Here is a 16,048-nt window from a genome sequence, read left to right as displayed (position 1 = left end):
TTACAAATGTTAGGAGAGTACAATAAAAGCTTAAAAAATCATTTATAAATAATTTATTGCGTTATGCCAAAAGTCGTAATGTTGTAAACAAACTTATGATGTTAGCTATCTTGTCCTGCGAGGTTGCTGGTGTTTTACAAGTAACCCTGTATAGTCTTCGAGCCTTCCTCGATAAATGGGCTATCTAACACCTAAACAATTTTTCAAATCGGACCAGTAGGGAGATTAGCGCTTTCAAACAAATAAACTCTTCAGTTTTATAATATTAAGTACCTATAGATTTTTATGGGTCAACTTTTTTTGGTAGTGGATTTTCTCTATACCTAAGCGTGAATATGATTTATCTACTGAAGACGAACTTAGTAGATAGGCTATTTCTCATCCAGGGTCAACGCAGACAAAGCCGGCGCATATTTATAAGTAAAAACTTTGACAAACACTGCACCAAGAGCTATCGCTTCCTCGTCAGAAAATAGATCAAACGGTTGGTTCGAGCCGAATATCAATTTTTACCATGATTGCTCTTAATATGTCTTGAGGTTAGCTGAGGTGAGGCGCCATCTTGGATTTTATTACTGTTTATATTAAAATGTTAAGAGATCTTTAATATTCAGAATAAATAAGTGACCGCGGGTTTTATTTTTCCACTTAAAAGAATTAGTCATTTGATGAATGAATGTGTGTGCAATTTTATGATTTTTAAAACAATAATTATTTATATTATGGAGCGAGAAATAATATACGAAAAATGCAAGATATTTACCGTACCTTAACCAATAAAAGAGAATCGACTCTTGAGTTCTAACTAAAATTAATTATAAAAATTAGTTAGGTACTTTGTGAAATTCAAAAAGAGTAATCGATAACCGGACATGCATACAAACAATAATCAAAATCAAATACATAACAAGCCGCAAGAAGCACAGGTAAATCAAAGAACTTCACCATTCATATTTTATTAATAAAATCATTTTAACTGAAGCTAATTTCAACCAAATATCATAGAAAATAAGAATCATTTTACAATACAGGAATTTATAATTATTTTAAATAGATTAAAATGCAGTTATGAATCTTCATTGCATATTAATAAAGTTTATTTTTATGTGAACTACGTAGCGGTAGTTTTTAGAACGGATGTGAACGTGCTAAGAGTTATAAGTTAACGAGGTTTAAGAAAATGATAAGTTAATAATTATTTGTTTGTGACGATTGTCAAGATTATAAATTGCCAACCCTACATTAGGGTTGATACAACATCCGTTATACTTAAAAGACGGTGTATTATTTAACCAGGCGCAAATTTCTTGGTGTATATAATATATTTTATTTTTCATAATGTATCAGATTTTGTTAAAATGTAAGCCTAAGAAATCCTTCTCCAATTTTAAATGGTATATTAGTTTAAGTATAATATGAAAGTAAACAAAAACATAGTACTGAGTCCAGTATGAAATCCCTACAAACACCAGCCTTATACATAATAATTATTTTATATATATAAAAATGAAACCCGTTTCGCGTTGTCACGGCATCACGCGTGAACGGGTGGACCGATTTCGATAATTCTTCTTTTATTATATTCCTTGAAGTACGAGGATGGTTCTTATGTAGAGAAAACGTAAATATGTACCACGGGCGAAGCCGGGGCGGACCGCTAGTATTTTATATTTAACATACAACAAACTAACCGGTCCAAAGGTCAATCAACTAAAAGCTTATAGTGCATCTACCCCATACATATAGGACATCTAAAGGACGCAGGACACTGTTTAAAAATAATTTTATAGTAGTAAAAGTATACACGAGCTAAGGTCAGAACCTCAGCATTAGTCACAGCGCATTTTGACTCACGGTCGCACTCCATATACGATAAATGACAACCTTATGTCGGCAAACTGCAGGGCTGTCAACTTTATGAAAAAATATTTTTTTGTGGTTGAGAAATTTTTAAATTAATTAATTTCTGATTTTCAGAAATTGTCATTTATAAAGCATTTGAATGCTATTAATCTACATATCAACTTCACTGATTGTTAACTGCCTGTGTTCGCAGCAAATTCTTCGTTAAATATGTAGAGAAACAAATTCTTGTTTCGCTAAAACAATTTCATTTCTGTTTTATTTAATGTTTTTAATTATTTCCCAAATAAAACACAATATTTGCGATAATAATAGACAATAGATATCTATAGAGTATAAAGCATTGATAGATAAGTGCTCACGTGACAACCCTAAACTACTGTTTAAGTTTAATTTCTCTTCTAATCTTGATTCCGTATTTGCTATTTTCGACATTGTTATATATCCTTGGTGTGGAACTAGACCAAAATATATTTTAAACCTAACATAATATACAATGGTTTACATATGGAAGGTCTTGTAAAAGTCAGGTTATGTAACATGCCTCGAAAAATTATTCATAGGTTAAAAATACATGAAAATTACAGAGAGTTTTGAAAAACAGAATCTAAATTAATATTAAAAATATCTGTATGAATTGAATGTTTTAAAAACATAATAGATTGTATAAACACAGACTGTGATAAGTTTTCTAATATGTAGTTTGTAAAGTTATCTATACTGATGGGAAAACAAAAGTAAAATAAATGAAAGTGTTCTATGTGACTTACTGATTAACGCGTGTTGCAGTTAAAATTTCACTGATTAGCAATACCTTTCCTTTTTAAGATTCACTTTTATCAAATGCGATGTATGTAGAGATAGAGGTTTTTTCTTGAAAATAGTATAATATGATGAATAATTATTTCGGTGTAAGTACATAGGAGTATCCACGTCATCACACTGGGTTCAATGAGGAATAAATCAATGTTTTTATTATTTTTTTTTCCACCATATACTAGGTTTATAGTCTATACCTCCACTAGATATCTGGTAATCATATTTAAAATATACGAATATTTCTCGTTACAAATTATTATTAACAAAATGTAGATCTAAAAAGTAATTAGCCCATTTGTTATTTGCTGAAAGTTCTTTAAAAAAGGCTCTAAAAATTACTCTGGAAACACTTCGAAAAAAAAACGGTTGATTATGTATTAGACAGTTATTTAAAAATCACATATGGATATTTTATTATAATGTATAAATTAAAGTAATATAACACGTTTAAATAACTTTAAAACTAGCTAATGTAACTGTTAGGTTAACGACTTTTTAATGACAAAGTTAATGTAATCTCGAAATAAAAAGTCCCTCTATGTGGGCAAAGGGGCAGATTTGCTTTTACGACTCTTTCATATAGATGCTCTGATGTGCCATATTTTGTGACATTATTGTCTTTCATCTTATTTATATTCGAAGCTCCATTGGTTTAGCCTTTTAGACGTAACAACGTTGTATAAAATTTTTGACGTGACAACGTCTTATAATTCGATAGAGCCGGCTGCACGCCCGAAAAAACATGACTCATGCGGCGTTACCTCGCTCTGAGGCGTTCCGTAAGGCTTGAAGTGCAAGCAAGGGCGCGGAACGAGCGACAAAGAAGCACAATCGTTGTCACGTTCAACTATCGTCAGTAAACCGACTTTACAGACAACCAATTTTTTTTTCAGATTTGATTAATTAATAGGAATATCTGTGTCTATTACATTCCAATCAAATAAACATTGAAATAATGCCTCAGATGACTCGTTCCCTTTAGTCCTACTATTTCTTACAAAATCCGTGATATATTGCTCAGTTCTATCTGATATTTTATCTTTGCTCCAATTAGTAAGTTTTTGAAATGTCACTGACCTAAGATAATTTACATTTCTTTTAAAATTATTATAGACCACCTATTGAGATTGCCGTTTAGTGGTGTAACATAAGCGATATATGTTTTAAATTTTAGTTTATTAGTTTTATAGCATTTTTATACAGTTATTTCTATGGAATCCTATATTTGATACGTGAAAAATAAAGGCCATCAAGCAGACCATCCTCACGATTATTATTTTTTATTTTATTTTATAGAAATACACAAATTACTCCGTTGTATTTAGGAAGGTCGCACATCGGCAAAATTTAAACATTTTTCTTTTGTTTAATTCATCATAGGAAAATCATTATCTAGTTTGTTCATCTTATCCCTTAATAAGCCTTCGGGATATAATATATTTCTATAATTTGACTTTTATTTTCACGTAGGTACCTACACGCAGTACTAATATCCCACCGGATTCGAACCCATTACTGCTTAAAGCACAGATCCACATTCACTTAATTCATCATTCCAGCCTTTCAAGACGTCCACTGCAGGACATAGGCCTCCCCCAAAGATTTCCAAAACGACCGATCACCAGCGGCCTGAATCCAGCGGCTCCCCGCCACTTTGATCAGGTCGTCTGTCCACCTCGTTGAAGGCCGTCCCACACTGCGACGTTCACGGGCAAAAAGGTTCTAGAGTGGCGACCACGTACAGGTGGTCGCCACTCTAGAACCTTTTTGCCCCAGCGGCCATCGGTTCTGCGGGCTATATGCCCAGCCCAGCGCCACTTCAACTTACTAATACGGTGGGCTATGTCGGTGACTTTAGTTCTTTTGCGGATCTCCTCATTTCTGATTCGATCACGCAAAGAAACCCCGAGCATAGCCCGTTCCATAGCTCGTTGAGCAACGCGAAGCTTGTGCACCATGCCCGCGGTTAGCGACCACGTCTCAGATCCATAAGTCAACACCGGTAACACACACTGCTCGAAGACTTTCGTCTTCAGGCACTGAGGGATTTTGGACGAAAAGATGTTGCGTAGTTTCCCGAACGCTGCCCAGCCGAGTCGGATTCGACGATTGACCTCTTTCCCGAAATTGGACTTACCCAATTGGACGCTTTGTCCCAGGTAAACGTATTCGTCAACAACTTCGAGAATAGAGTTTCCAACTGATACCGGAGTGGGCACAACATGGACATTTGACATGATTTTCGTCTTATCCATGTTCATGCTAAGGCCCACTTGTTGTGAAACTCTGTAGAGGCCACCGAGCATTGTATTGAGGTCTTCCAGGGATTCTGCCATGACTACGATATCGTCGGCAAATCGAAGGTGAGAGATGTACTCGCCATTAACATTGATGCCAAGTTCTTGCCAGTCCAGGAGCTTGAAGACATCTTCCAAAGCAGCGGTAAACAGTTTCGGAGAAATAACATCTCCTTGTCGGACCCCGCGCTGCAGAGGAATTGCCTTTGTGCAATGCTCCTGAACCCGGACTGACATAGTGGCGTTTTCATACAAACTTCTCAACACTTCGATATACCGATAGTCAATGCGGCAACGCTGAAGAGACCTCAATACGGCCCAAGTCTCGATCGAATCAAAGGCTTTTTCATAGTCCACAAACGCCAAGCATAATGGCAGATTATACTCCTCCGTCTTCTGTATAATCTGCCGCAGCGTATGTATGTGGTCCATGGTGCTAAAGCCTCTTCGGAAACCGGCTTGTTCGGGAGGCTGGAAGTCATCAAGCCTGCGTTCGAGACGATTCGTAATGACTCTCGAAAACAGCTTATAAACATGGCTCAGCAGTGATATTGGCCTGTAGTTCTTCAACAGGGTTTTGTCTCCCTTTTTGAAGAAGAGGACAACCATACTGCTGCTCCATGCTTTTGGCGCAGTGCCCTCGAGTAAGGTGGAAGTGAATAACCTCTGTAGCACTCTGAGGATTGGTGTGCCACCCGCTCTCAGAAGCTCAGATGTGATTCCATCCTCACCCGGCGCCTTGTTGTTCTTAAGCTGTTTGAGAGCCATTCTAATCTCGTACAGGCTGATGTCCGGGATATCTTCGGTGTAATGTCGGGTTAGTCGGGCTCTAGGATCTTTCGCCGGACTCGCAACAGGCTTAGCAATGGAGGTGTAAAGGCGTCCATAAAACTTCTCGACCTCGCCTAGTAATTCCGGTTGAGACGACACAATTTTGCCACTATCCGTCTTCAGCTTAGTCAACCGGCTTTGCCCAATAGATCCATCTCTTGCGAACACTTTTGAGCCTTTATTTCGCTGTATCGCTTCTTCAATGTTTTTCGTATTGAAGGAGCGGATATCGTGTCGCAAGGACTTTGTAATTCGTCTATTGAGCTGCCTATATGACTTCGCTTCATCGGAAGTATTCAGTAGCAAAGAGCGTCGCTCTGCCAGGAGCTTGAGGGTATGGTCGGAAAGTTTTTGTGTTCGATTCTTACGGGGAATCTTGCAGTGATGCAACCCTACCGTACGAATCGTTTCGATAAGCCTGTTGTTCATATCGTCCACAGATACGTCATCGCCTAGGCAAGCGAAGCGATTTTGGAGCTCGAGTTGAAAGCCTTCGGGGTTCTGAATTAGGGTGCGGAACGGTCGAAGAGTTGACTTAATCAAGCGAGACCTTTCGAGTTTCACATCTATATTCAATGTGCCTCTTACCATACGGTGATCGCTGCCGGTTTTGCCCCTTTTGATCACAGAAACATCATTGAATATATGTCTCTTTGTAGTCATGATAAAGTCAATCTCATTCCTCGTTTTACCGTCGGGGCTTATCCAGGTCCACTTCCTATGCGGAGATTTCTGGAAAAAGGAATTCATCATGAAGAGTCCTTCTTTCTCCAGAAACTCAGCGAGCCTCTGGCCCCTCGGGTTGCGCTGCCCAAATCCAAATTGCCCCACTCTCAACTCATCATCGCCTCTTTTGCCCAGTTTCGCGTTGAAATCCCCCATCACAACATTGAAATGTGTTTTCGAGGTGTGTATGGCTTTACTGATGTCCTCATACATTACCTCCACATCTTCATCTGAGTGTGCCGAGGTCGGAGCGTAGACCTGAATCACCTTTAAAGAATATCTATCAGATATTTTGAGGATCAGGTACGCTACCCTGCTCGACACACTTTCGATGGATATGATGTTGTTAATGAGGGGTCTGCGAACGATAAACCCTATTCCACCTTGGGACTGTTGGTCGCCCTCCCGGTAGAAGAATAAATTACCGGATGTCAACGTTATCGTGTCCTCCCCCTGTCTTCGGACTTCTGATAACCCTATGACATCCCAGCGTAACTTACTCAATTCTTCTTCCAGCTCAACAATCTTTTCGTCCGTCCTCAACGTGCGTGCGTTGTATGTTACCAGGGCCAGGGGTCGTCGGGAGTGGTAGCCGGATCGCTTCCGGTGATTCTTAGCACCCCTTGCCCCGCCGTTACCATGGCCGCTACCGTAGCCAGGAATAGCGGAGCTGCCGGGTACTAGGGGCCTGGTTGTTGTTGCACTATTCATGTATTTTTATGTGTATCTTTTTGGGGGGAAAGAATGCCAATACTCGCCACGCTTGGCAGGCGGGTTGGCGAGCGCAGTTGATGGTGGGGGAGATCATGCATAACGCTGCTGCCCGTTTGCATGTAGTTAACCCTTAGTCGCCTTTTACGACACCCACGGGTAGAGATGGGGTAGTGCTATTCTAGGCCGGCACCACACGGCACAGGCCGGCACCACACGGCACACTTAATTTCACTTAATTATGGACTATGGACAATTCACTTAATTATGGACCATAAAATTTCTCCAAAAAATCTTGAAGGTCAATTAGGGAATTTTACTAAAATACTGGTTATACTCAAAGGTGCGCCCGGCCTACGCGGCACCTTGACGCCAACGCACGTTTGATAACTTACGCGAAAAAGATAAAAGATAGAGAAAGATGACGGTTTTTAAGAAAAATTAGAAGTAGTTGGGCCGTTTAAATTGTGGTTAAAATAGTTTTTGAGTATGTGTATTATAGTTAGTTACTTAAACGGCAGAGGGATTTTTGTATGTGAAATTATTTGATCATAATAATATACGTACGTAGGTATATAATATACTATCTACATACGTAGTACTTATTTAATACTAGCTTTCCGCCCGCGGCTTCACTCGCGTTTTCAAAGAAAAACCCGCATAGTTTCCGTTCCCGTGGGATTTCCGGGATAAAACCTATAATAGGTATGTCCCGGGGTAAAAAGTAGCCTATGTCCTTTCTCGGGTATCAAAATATCTCTATACCAAATTTCATGCAAATTGGTTCAGTATTTAAGGCGTGATTGAGTAACAGACAGACAGAGTTACTTTCGCATTTATATTATTAATATACCTAGTATGGATAGAGACATTGATAAAATTCTTTATAGAGGGGAAATGTTTTTCTCTATCATCAAAGGTTATAAAAATATAGTCTGGCTTCACGGTAAAGGCATAGATACTTAAAATTGAGCCAGTAGTTTTCGAATTTATTACAAGCAACCAAAAAAGGATTTCTTTTTATAATATTAGTATAAATGTAAATGACACATATTGTTATTTGTTACTAGCAGGTTTCTCTATAATCTATCTATGACTCAATTTAGTGGACGACCTAGCCTAGTTAGAATTTTCGGTTGCCGCGGTAACACGTGCCTATACAGACGTACATACAGATTTTTATTTGGTTTTTTAGGTTTTATTTTAGGTAACTAAACGGTGTTTTTTATTTGTAAAAAATGTGATTTTTCATATTTTTTATTTAAAAGGTAAAATGATGATTATTAATTTTTATTATTTATTCCTGAATATATGTTTTGTGTTGCAGGTCGCACCGCGGGACTTCATTAGTGCAGTGAATTCTGACTATGTGTGACTTTTGTTAAGTGCAGTGTTAGTGATAGTGATGGTTTTAGATAGTAATGCGGCTGGTATAGGTAAGTTTCACTTTTTAAAAATTATTAGGGAATAAAATGAATTTTGTTATAAATTAAAACCATAAAATGTTAATTTAATTTAAATAATGATGATTTACCAATTTGATTTTTTTTAATTTTAATTATTATTATGTACCATCCAAATGTCAATGAAACAATACATATATAAATCGTACTATTTTTGTAAGCGAAAAAGTGTTCATATTTGTTGCGCACACATGTCGAAACAGATGTGAATATTTCGATGAAATTTGGCACTTAGATACTTCACTTGCACATAGGCTATATTTGTAGCCCATTTTGTCTTTAGTTGAAATTAATAAATTCATCATATTTTAGATAAAGATTTAGAGGTAAAGTTTTGAAAAACGTTACTAATATCTAGTAGGTATTTTTTTTTAATTTCTTACAGAACTTGTTTAAAGCACTTGTTTACATGTTATTAACATAATTATTGCAGCTGTTCGCAAATATTATGAATTGGCTATTGTTCGTGCGGTTATGTGAATTACATATGCACTAGTTCGATCACGCGGCTTTATTCGCATTTTACACGGAGAAAATACTTCTCATGTAGAATCTATATTAAATCTTCTTCTGTATCGACTTTCATCGAAATTCATTCAGCAGTTTTTACGTGAGAGTGATAAGAATCCATTCGTCCATCTTTACGTAGGTACATTAAATGTTTATAATTCACGTGAAAGGAAAAATAATCAAGTCGATTTCATTCACATAAACGTTCCAAAACTAAACCGAAAAAGATGCAATTCACATCTAAATCGCAATCGCCATTGACCTACCAACATCGTCAGCAGAATAGTAAACACGCGGGGATCGAACCTCGTCCCGATTGATAGGAATTACACAATTGCCGTCACTTAGCACTACGCTCTTGGGTGTGGTGCAAGATGTGAGATACGCGGTTTAACCGACTGCGAAATAAACTACTAATATTGATAAGTGTTTGAATTTTTTTATTGAGAATAGGGAAGCGCTTGACAACAATCTCGCCTGATGTTAAGCTGAGATGTGGTCTAAGATGGTACGCGCTTCCCTAGAAGGTACCTGTTCTCTCTCCGCTTGATTGATCGTGATCTCAAGAACGGTTCGCGCTTTTTCGAGAAGATCGGTACATTAACTAGGTGCACTTAAAAAATCCTGAAACATATGTATAACATGCCTACGGGCAAAAGCTTAAACATTTTGCTTGTGAAGTAAAATTTGCAATAGGGTTTATAATAAATGTAGACTGTAGAGTCATGTAGAGTCAGATCATATGATGTATTTGGAATTTTCGGTGGTGTATTAATTCTTGAAAATTTTAGTCATTCTCTATTTTTGGCTTTTTCATAATAAAGGTTTTTACTGAATTACTAATTTTACTTATGTACTTATATTCTCACAATGTAAGTGTAATAATAGTCATGACAATCATGCTATGAATAATAAAAATTACTTGGTTATATTTTAATTGTATTCTATAGTAAAATATCAATTTTTATTAACTTTCCAATTTACACATTTAAGTAGGTGAATTTATAAAAAGTATGATTTTTATCATTTTCTACTGTCTTATCTTCGATAGTGCAAATATGATTTTGATGTTCATATAATCAATGTAATAAATAGCCATAGCCGTAATTACATATATATAATCTAGATCTACATCGCGTCTAGCTTATAACTTGAGTACCTAGAGCAGAGCGCTAATGGTTGATGAAACGAGCTGTCGCACACAAATTGAGTTATTGCTCGACGTTTCGCGATTGTTTCAATTGGATGCAACTGGGCCTTTGTTGTAAAGACCTAGTTTAATAATAGTACGTAGGTATGTATACCTATGATATGATAAAATAGTTTTTCAAAAATTTTTGTCCGGCAAAGATCGCAATAGCATGCCGTCTTCGTACATTTTGATACACTGTAAAGTATAGGACTGTATATTATTAATAATATTATTCATTATTTTATTTATTTAAAACGAACCAAAAAAACAAGTAAAGTTTAACAATCCCTGTATCTTTTACCGTACCTTTCATAGTTCATTTGTTGTTGAAATGTTCATGAATCAAAAATTCCATCTCCGCGTATTTTTATCGCAATGTGTATTTCAATATTACGATTTTAATATCGGATATAAATTACGGGTAACATGTATTTGTAAGGAATCCCGTTTTATAAATCATCTTTGATGTTTTAGAATTTGGGGCTCTACTCTTTATAATATGGCATATTTAAAACAATATAAGGATAGTTATCTCTATCTATTCAGGTCATCTTATTATAATTTAAGAACATGGTTCAATAATTGTTTACTGTCAAGGTTAACATATAAGACCTCAATATCACGTCATTAGCAATAACAACATAAGCAAATAAAGGTATTCCTAACAAGCCTTTGAGTTGCCGTCTTTTCTAGCTCAGTGTCCAATACAAAAACTTGTGTTCGTTTATACTAATCTATGCTATTATTATAAAGCTGAAGAGTTTGTTTGTTAGTTTGAACGCGCTAATCTAAGGAACTACTGGTCCGATTTGAAAAATTATCTCGGTGTTAGATAGCCCATTTATCGTTACGCTACGATATCATTTCGCTATAAGACCAACAGGAGCGGAACCACGCGGGTGAAACCGCGAAGCTATAGGTAATTTTGAATATCAGTCTATGCAGTTGACCTTTTGACCTGCTTGACATTCTACATAAAGTAAAAGACCAACAAACACTTTATCGTTAGTACACCTGCATGTTAAACAGATTCTTCAAAAGATTTAGGGTTTCTTACTTCTGAACCCAATCTGCCAAGATAAAGGCCATGCCAATCTGATACAAAATTAAAGCGACAACACTACACTACCCCGGTGTTTTTCCTGAACAGTGCAAAGATTCCTTAAAGGATTGCAAATTGTCTACTCCCGGGCAAAATTTTCCAGGCTAAAGGCAGTTCAATACGTGCTCTAAACCTGTAGGCAGCAGCCTTGCAACCAGATGTTTGAGAATGTTAAGGTGCTCGCCAGATATGGTGAAACGGGTCATGGCGAACGGCCTGACCTTACGTACGCGGATATTTATCATTCATCGCTGATTATTTCGATGTAAATATAAATCTTGGAACGTACCAAGTCACTGAGGATCTGCGTAAGGTGAGCGCATTTGATGCTACAATGGCACATTGTTTATGTTGGCTGCTTTGTGTGTCAAATGCGTGATGGTTACTGGAATGGAATGACCACGTATATTTTATCAAAGGTTGGTAGTAGGATCGAATGTTGTATGAAATTTTGGTCTTGTGTGTATTAGAGAGAATTAGGATCTTCAAGAAAATTAATATAATTATCTTTAATCGTTTTTTTCATCTTAAACACTCGTCAGATTTAGGTCACAGATGTCTTTTGCTCTTGAATTTAACATAACTTTTCCACGAGATCATATTTGTTTATTAAGGAATTTTTAAATTCAGAAAATATCTAAGGCACCCATGCAACTGGTTACGTATTAGAAACGGAAACTGGCCGCGCAAACATCCGTAAAACCTAAACAAATATTGACGGTTTCGGGGTTTTACTGACCAACTCTGATCTGGGTTAAGCAAAGGCGGTAAAGATAAGTTGGTCCAGATTTTAGAGCATAATATACTTCTGTACTTTACGATTGTCTTCAGAAGTAAGAAAAGAAGATAGTTATGATCACTGACATTATAATACAGGCTGGCTGAACAATCTAGATGAATTCGAGTAACTATATTACATAACTAGCTGCGCTTCGCGGTTTCACCTGCGTGGCTTCGCTCCTGTTGATCTTAGCGTGATGATATATAGCTTTCCTCGATAAATGGGCTATCTAATACCGAAAGAATTTGTCAACAGTGGTTTCTGAGATTAGCGCGATCAAACAAATAAACTCTTCAGCTTTATAATATAAGTAAGTATAGATATGAAATAATAAATTAAATACGATACCGTTTAAGAGCCAAAGAGTAACATTATCACAGATAATACAATTTTCAAATCATTATACTCAATACTCATCACTAGGTACATAGTATAAAACAAAGTCGCTTTCTCTGTCCCTATGTCCCTTTTGTATGCTTAAATCTTTAAAACTACGCAACGGATTTTGATGCGGTTTTTTTAATAGATAGAGTGATTCAAGAGCAAGTTTTTAGTATATAATTTATTAGGTTTTAGACAAAGCGGGCGAAGCCGCGGGCGGTAAGCTAGTGTATAATAAACACCTAAACTAGATAGAAATACATCCTAATTCATAACATTAATCAGTCTAGCTGTTGATTGTCTATATTACCAACAAACACATGAACAATTCGCGGTGTGATTGTTAATCTAACACTCCGATTGCCCGGCTTATTTTATAAGAGATACGTGACTGTTTGTCCGTCTGTATCTATTGAATTAAGTAATCCTACTAATATTATAAATGCGAAAGTTTGTGAGGATGTGTGTGTGTTTCTTACTCTTTCACGCAAATACTACTGAACCGATTACAATGAAATTTAGCACACATATAGAGGGTAACCTGGATTAACACATAGGATAGGTTTTATCCCGGAAATCCCACGAGAACGGGAACTATGCGGGTTTTCCTTTGAAAACGCGGGCGAAGCCGCGGGCGGAAATCTAGTAATCTATATAAATAGGGGCATTTTTCATAATGAACAGTATTTAGGACGAAATAGCATATTCGATGTTTTCGTTAAAAATAAGTAGGTATGTAACTTTTGTAAGTACTCCAGTTACTTGAGAAATAGAGATAGTTACAATTTTTTTTATTCTTTAGAAGCCTTTGGAATGAGAAGGTCGAATTTCGGCAAGTCCTAATGTGTACAAAATTATATATTTACGTTGAAATGAGCATTTCTCAATCCAATTCTCAAATTATTTCAAAAGACTTGATGCTTTGAAGTAATTAATTTAAAGTTTGTTTCTTCTCATTGGCTCAATAAGTTTTTAGTGAGTGTGATTAGATTTTGGCCTTTCATAGTTACTCCTAATGTAATAAATCTGAAATTCTGAGCATTTGTATGTTTGTTAGTTAATCACGCATCACGCACGCCGACGGACCTAGTAAATACTTTTCGGTTATGCTCCATTTAACACAATCATATATTTGTGAATTATGAATGAATGAATTATGAATTTGCGAATTATTTCTATGAAGAAGAAATTCGTAATTGTGGTGATCAGCTGATTGTGACGTCACGTTTTGGTTATGTTTTTAGCAAATGTTGTTATAATCCAAATTTTTAGTGATTTTTTTATTTGATTTCTATGTTCTATGAAATTACCTCGTTAAGGTATTTTCACATTTCATAAAGATATAATAAATAACACATGCGTTAAGTTAAAAAAAGAAATAAAATTATACAGCAGAGACAAAAATAAGATATTTAAGGACAGGATTTACAGAATATGCCACTAAAATCTAAATATATTTTTGGTAAATCCCCGACCTATCCCAACTCCTGTTTTCAATAAAACAAGATTACTGGATTATCTTCCTTTTACGACGAAAGAGAGGGATGGTTATATTCAAATGCAAAAGAGGGACAGAGATGGCATGTGTTGCAGTTTCAATTGTATGGAATTATTTTGGTAATGTCATTGAACTTGAGTATCGAACTAAGTTTGACCCGAAACTTTTGGTATTTTGTAATTGTGACGTCATTATGTTTGAGGACCCGGATTGGTGTTGCGATAAAATGTTTAAGTACTATATGTACTTAAAAACATTTACACACTACACTAGCGGTCCGCCCCGGCTTCGCCCGTGGTACATATTTCGCAATAAAAGGTAGCCTATTTCCTTTCTCGGGTATCAAAATATCTCTTTATCAAATTTCATGCAAATTAGTTCAGTAGTAAAGGCGTGATTGAGTAACAGACTGCAGACAGACAGACAGAGTTACTTTCGCATTTATAATATTAGTATGGATAATGGATGTACTAAGTTGTCCAGGATCATAATATAAAAAAATATCTCAGTGATTTATTTTATGTACTAAATAAATAAATACATATCCTCTCACGTGTGAAAATCGAAGCTATGTTATTTATTATTAACATTTATTTTACATAAAAGTCGTTATAACTTACAAGATTTGCCTTGGATTTACGCCCTCTTTAAACCAAGGAGCTGATTAAAATATTTATTATAGCAACACCATAAATATTATCAATTTATCAATAATCGGAACAGCTCATAGAATAAGAATTCAGACGTGTAATTCTGAGAATAACAATTGTGCCTTGCATATTGATGACTCAGGAATGCTGAGACATTTTTTGTTATATTATGAGATCGGTTACATAGTATTGTTTAGTCTGTGGTATTATGTTATTCGTGTGATATAATTTAATATATTACCTATGTTTTTACTAGTCATTACAGTGATCTTATAAACTTTAAAAAATCTCAAAAGTAAATAGTAGTTTACTTTAAAATAATTTCGTAGATATGTTATTTGGTAATTTGGCGATTTTTAAAAACAAAATTTTGATACCTTCACCATATTATAGTAAGCTCTTTTAATAACTGAGTCGAATCAACCATTTCTCACGCTAAAATGTTTCAAGCTCTTTCGACTAGAGCATGCCAAGCAAACATACACACAATAAACATTACCCTTCATAACGCGGTCGGGTAAACCATCGATGATGTAATTTAAAACAATAAGTATTTAACTCGGGACGAGAACCTAACTCAAACTCAACTGATGTCGGATCAGCGAAGTGGGTGTCCTTGGTCGAGACAATAGATTATAACCGATACACGTAGAATGTATAATAATGTTATTTAAGTCTTTATATAATATACATTTCAATTCTGACGATAATACTAATATTATAAACGCGAAAGTTTGTAAGTATGGATGGATGTTTGTTACTCTTTCACGTCAAAACTCCTGTACGGATTTGGATGAAGCCTTACAGGTAGTTAGTTAAGTTATACGTCAGAATAACCTATAATAAATAACATAAAATTACTAATATATATAGAAATACCTACCTGATTTTTCACGCCGCCGGTGGAACCAGGCGGCATAGGCATAGCTAGTAGATCTTTATATCAGTGTCATCATCATCATCATCAGCCCATATACGTTCCCACTGCTGGGACACGGGCCTCCTATGAGGGTACAGGCCATAGTCCACCACGCTGGCCAAGTGCGGGTTGACATAACGTGTAGTTCCATCTAAATATTATATTTATTTTATTTTATTATTTAATTATTTATTGCACACACAAAAGAAATAGAGACACATAAAGTACAGATAAGAGGAAAATAATGTGTACAAACGGTGGCCTTATCGCTAGATAGCGATCTATTAAATATAATATAATATTAC

The 16,048-nt window shown here is 35.9% G+C and overlaps 1 protein-coding gene across 2 annotated transcripts in view; it reads left to right on the top strand.

Moving 5' to 3' along the window:
* LOC123700941 (inverted formin-2) overlaps nucleotides 1-16,048 on the top strand; it is a 90,899-nt gene that overhangs the window by 6,874 nt on the left and 67,977 nt on the right. For both annotated transcript variants that reach the window (XM_045648322.1, XM_045648321.1), the window contains exon 2: nucleotides 8,575-8,683. The gene's annotated coding sequence lies outside the window, so the exon portion shown is untranslated. The remainder of the gene's footprint in view (nucleotides 1-8,574; nucleotides 8,684-16,048) is intronic.

The sequence above is a fragment of the Colias croceus genome, chromosome 20, assembly GCF_905220415.1.
Source record: "Colias croceus chromosome 20, ilColCroc2.1".
Taxonomy (NCBI): domain Eukaryota; kingdom Metazoa; phylum Arthropoda; class Insecta; order Lepidoptera; family Pieridae; genus Colias; species Colias croceus.
Note: the sequence above shows the minus strand (reverse complement) of the source record. Positions and strands in the feature narration are given on the sequence as shown.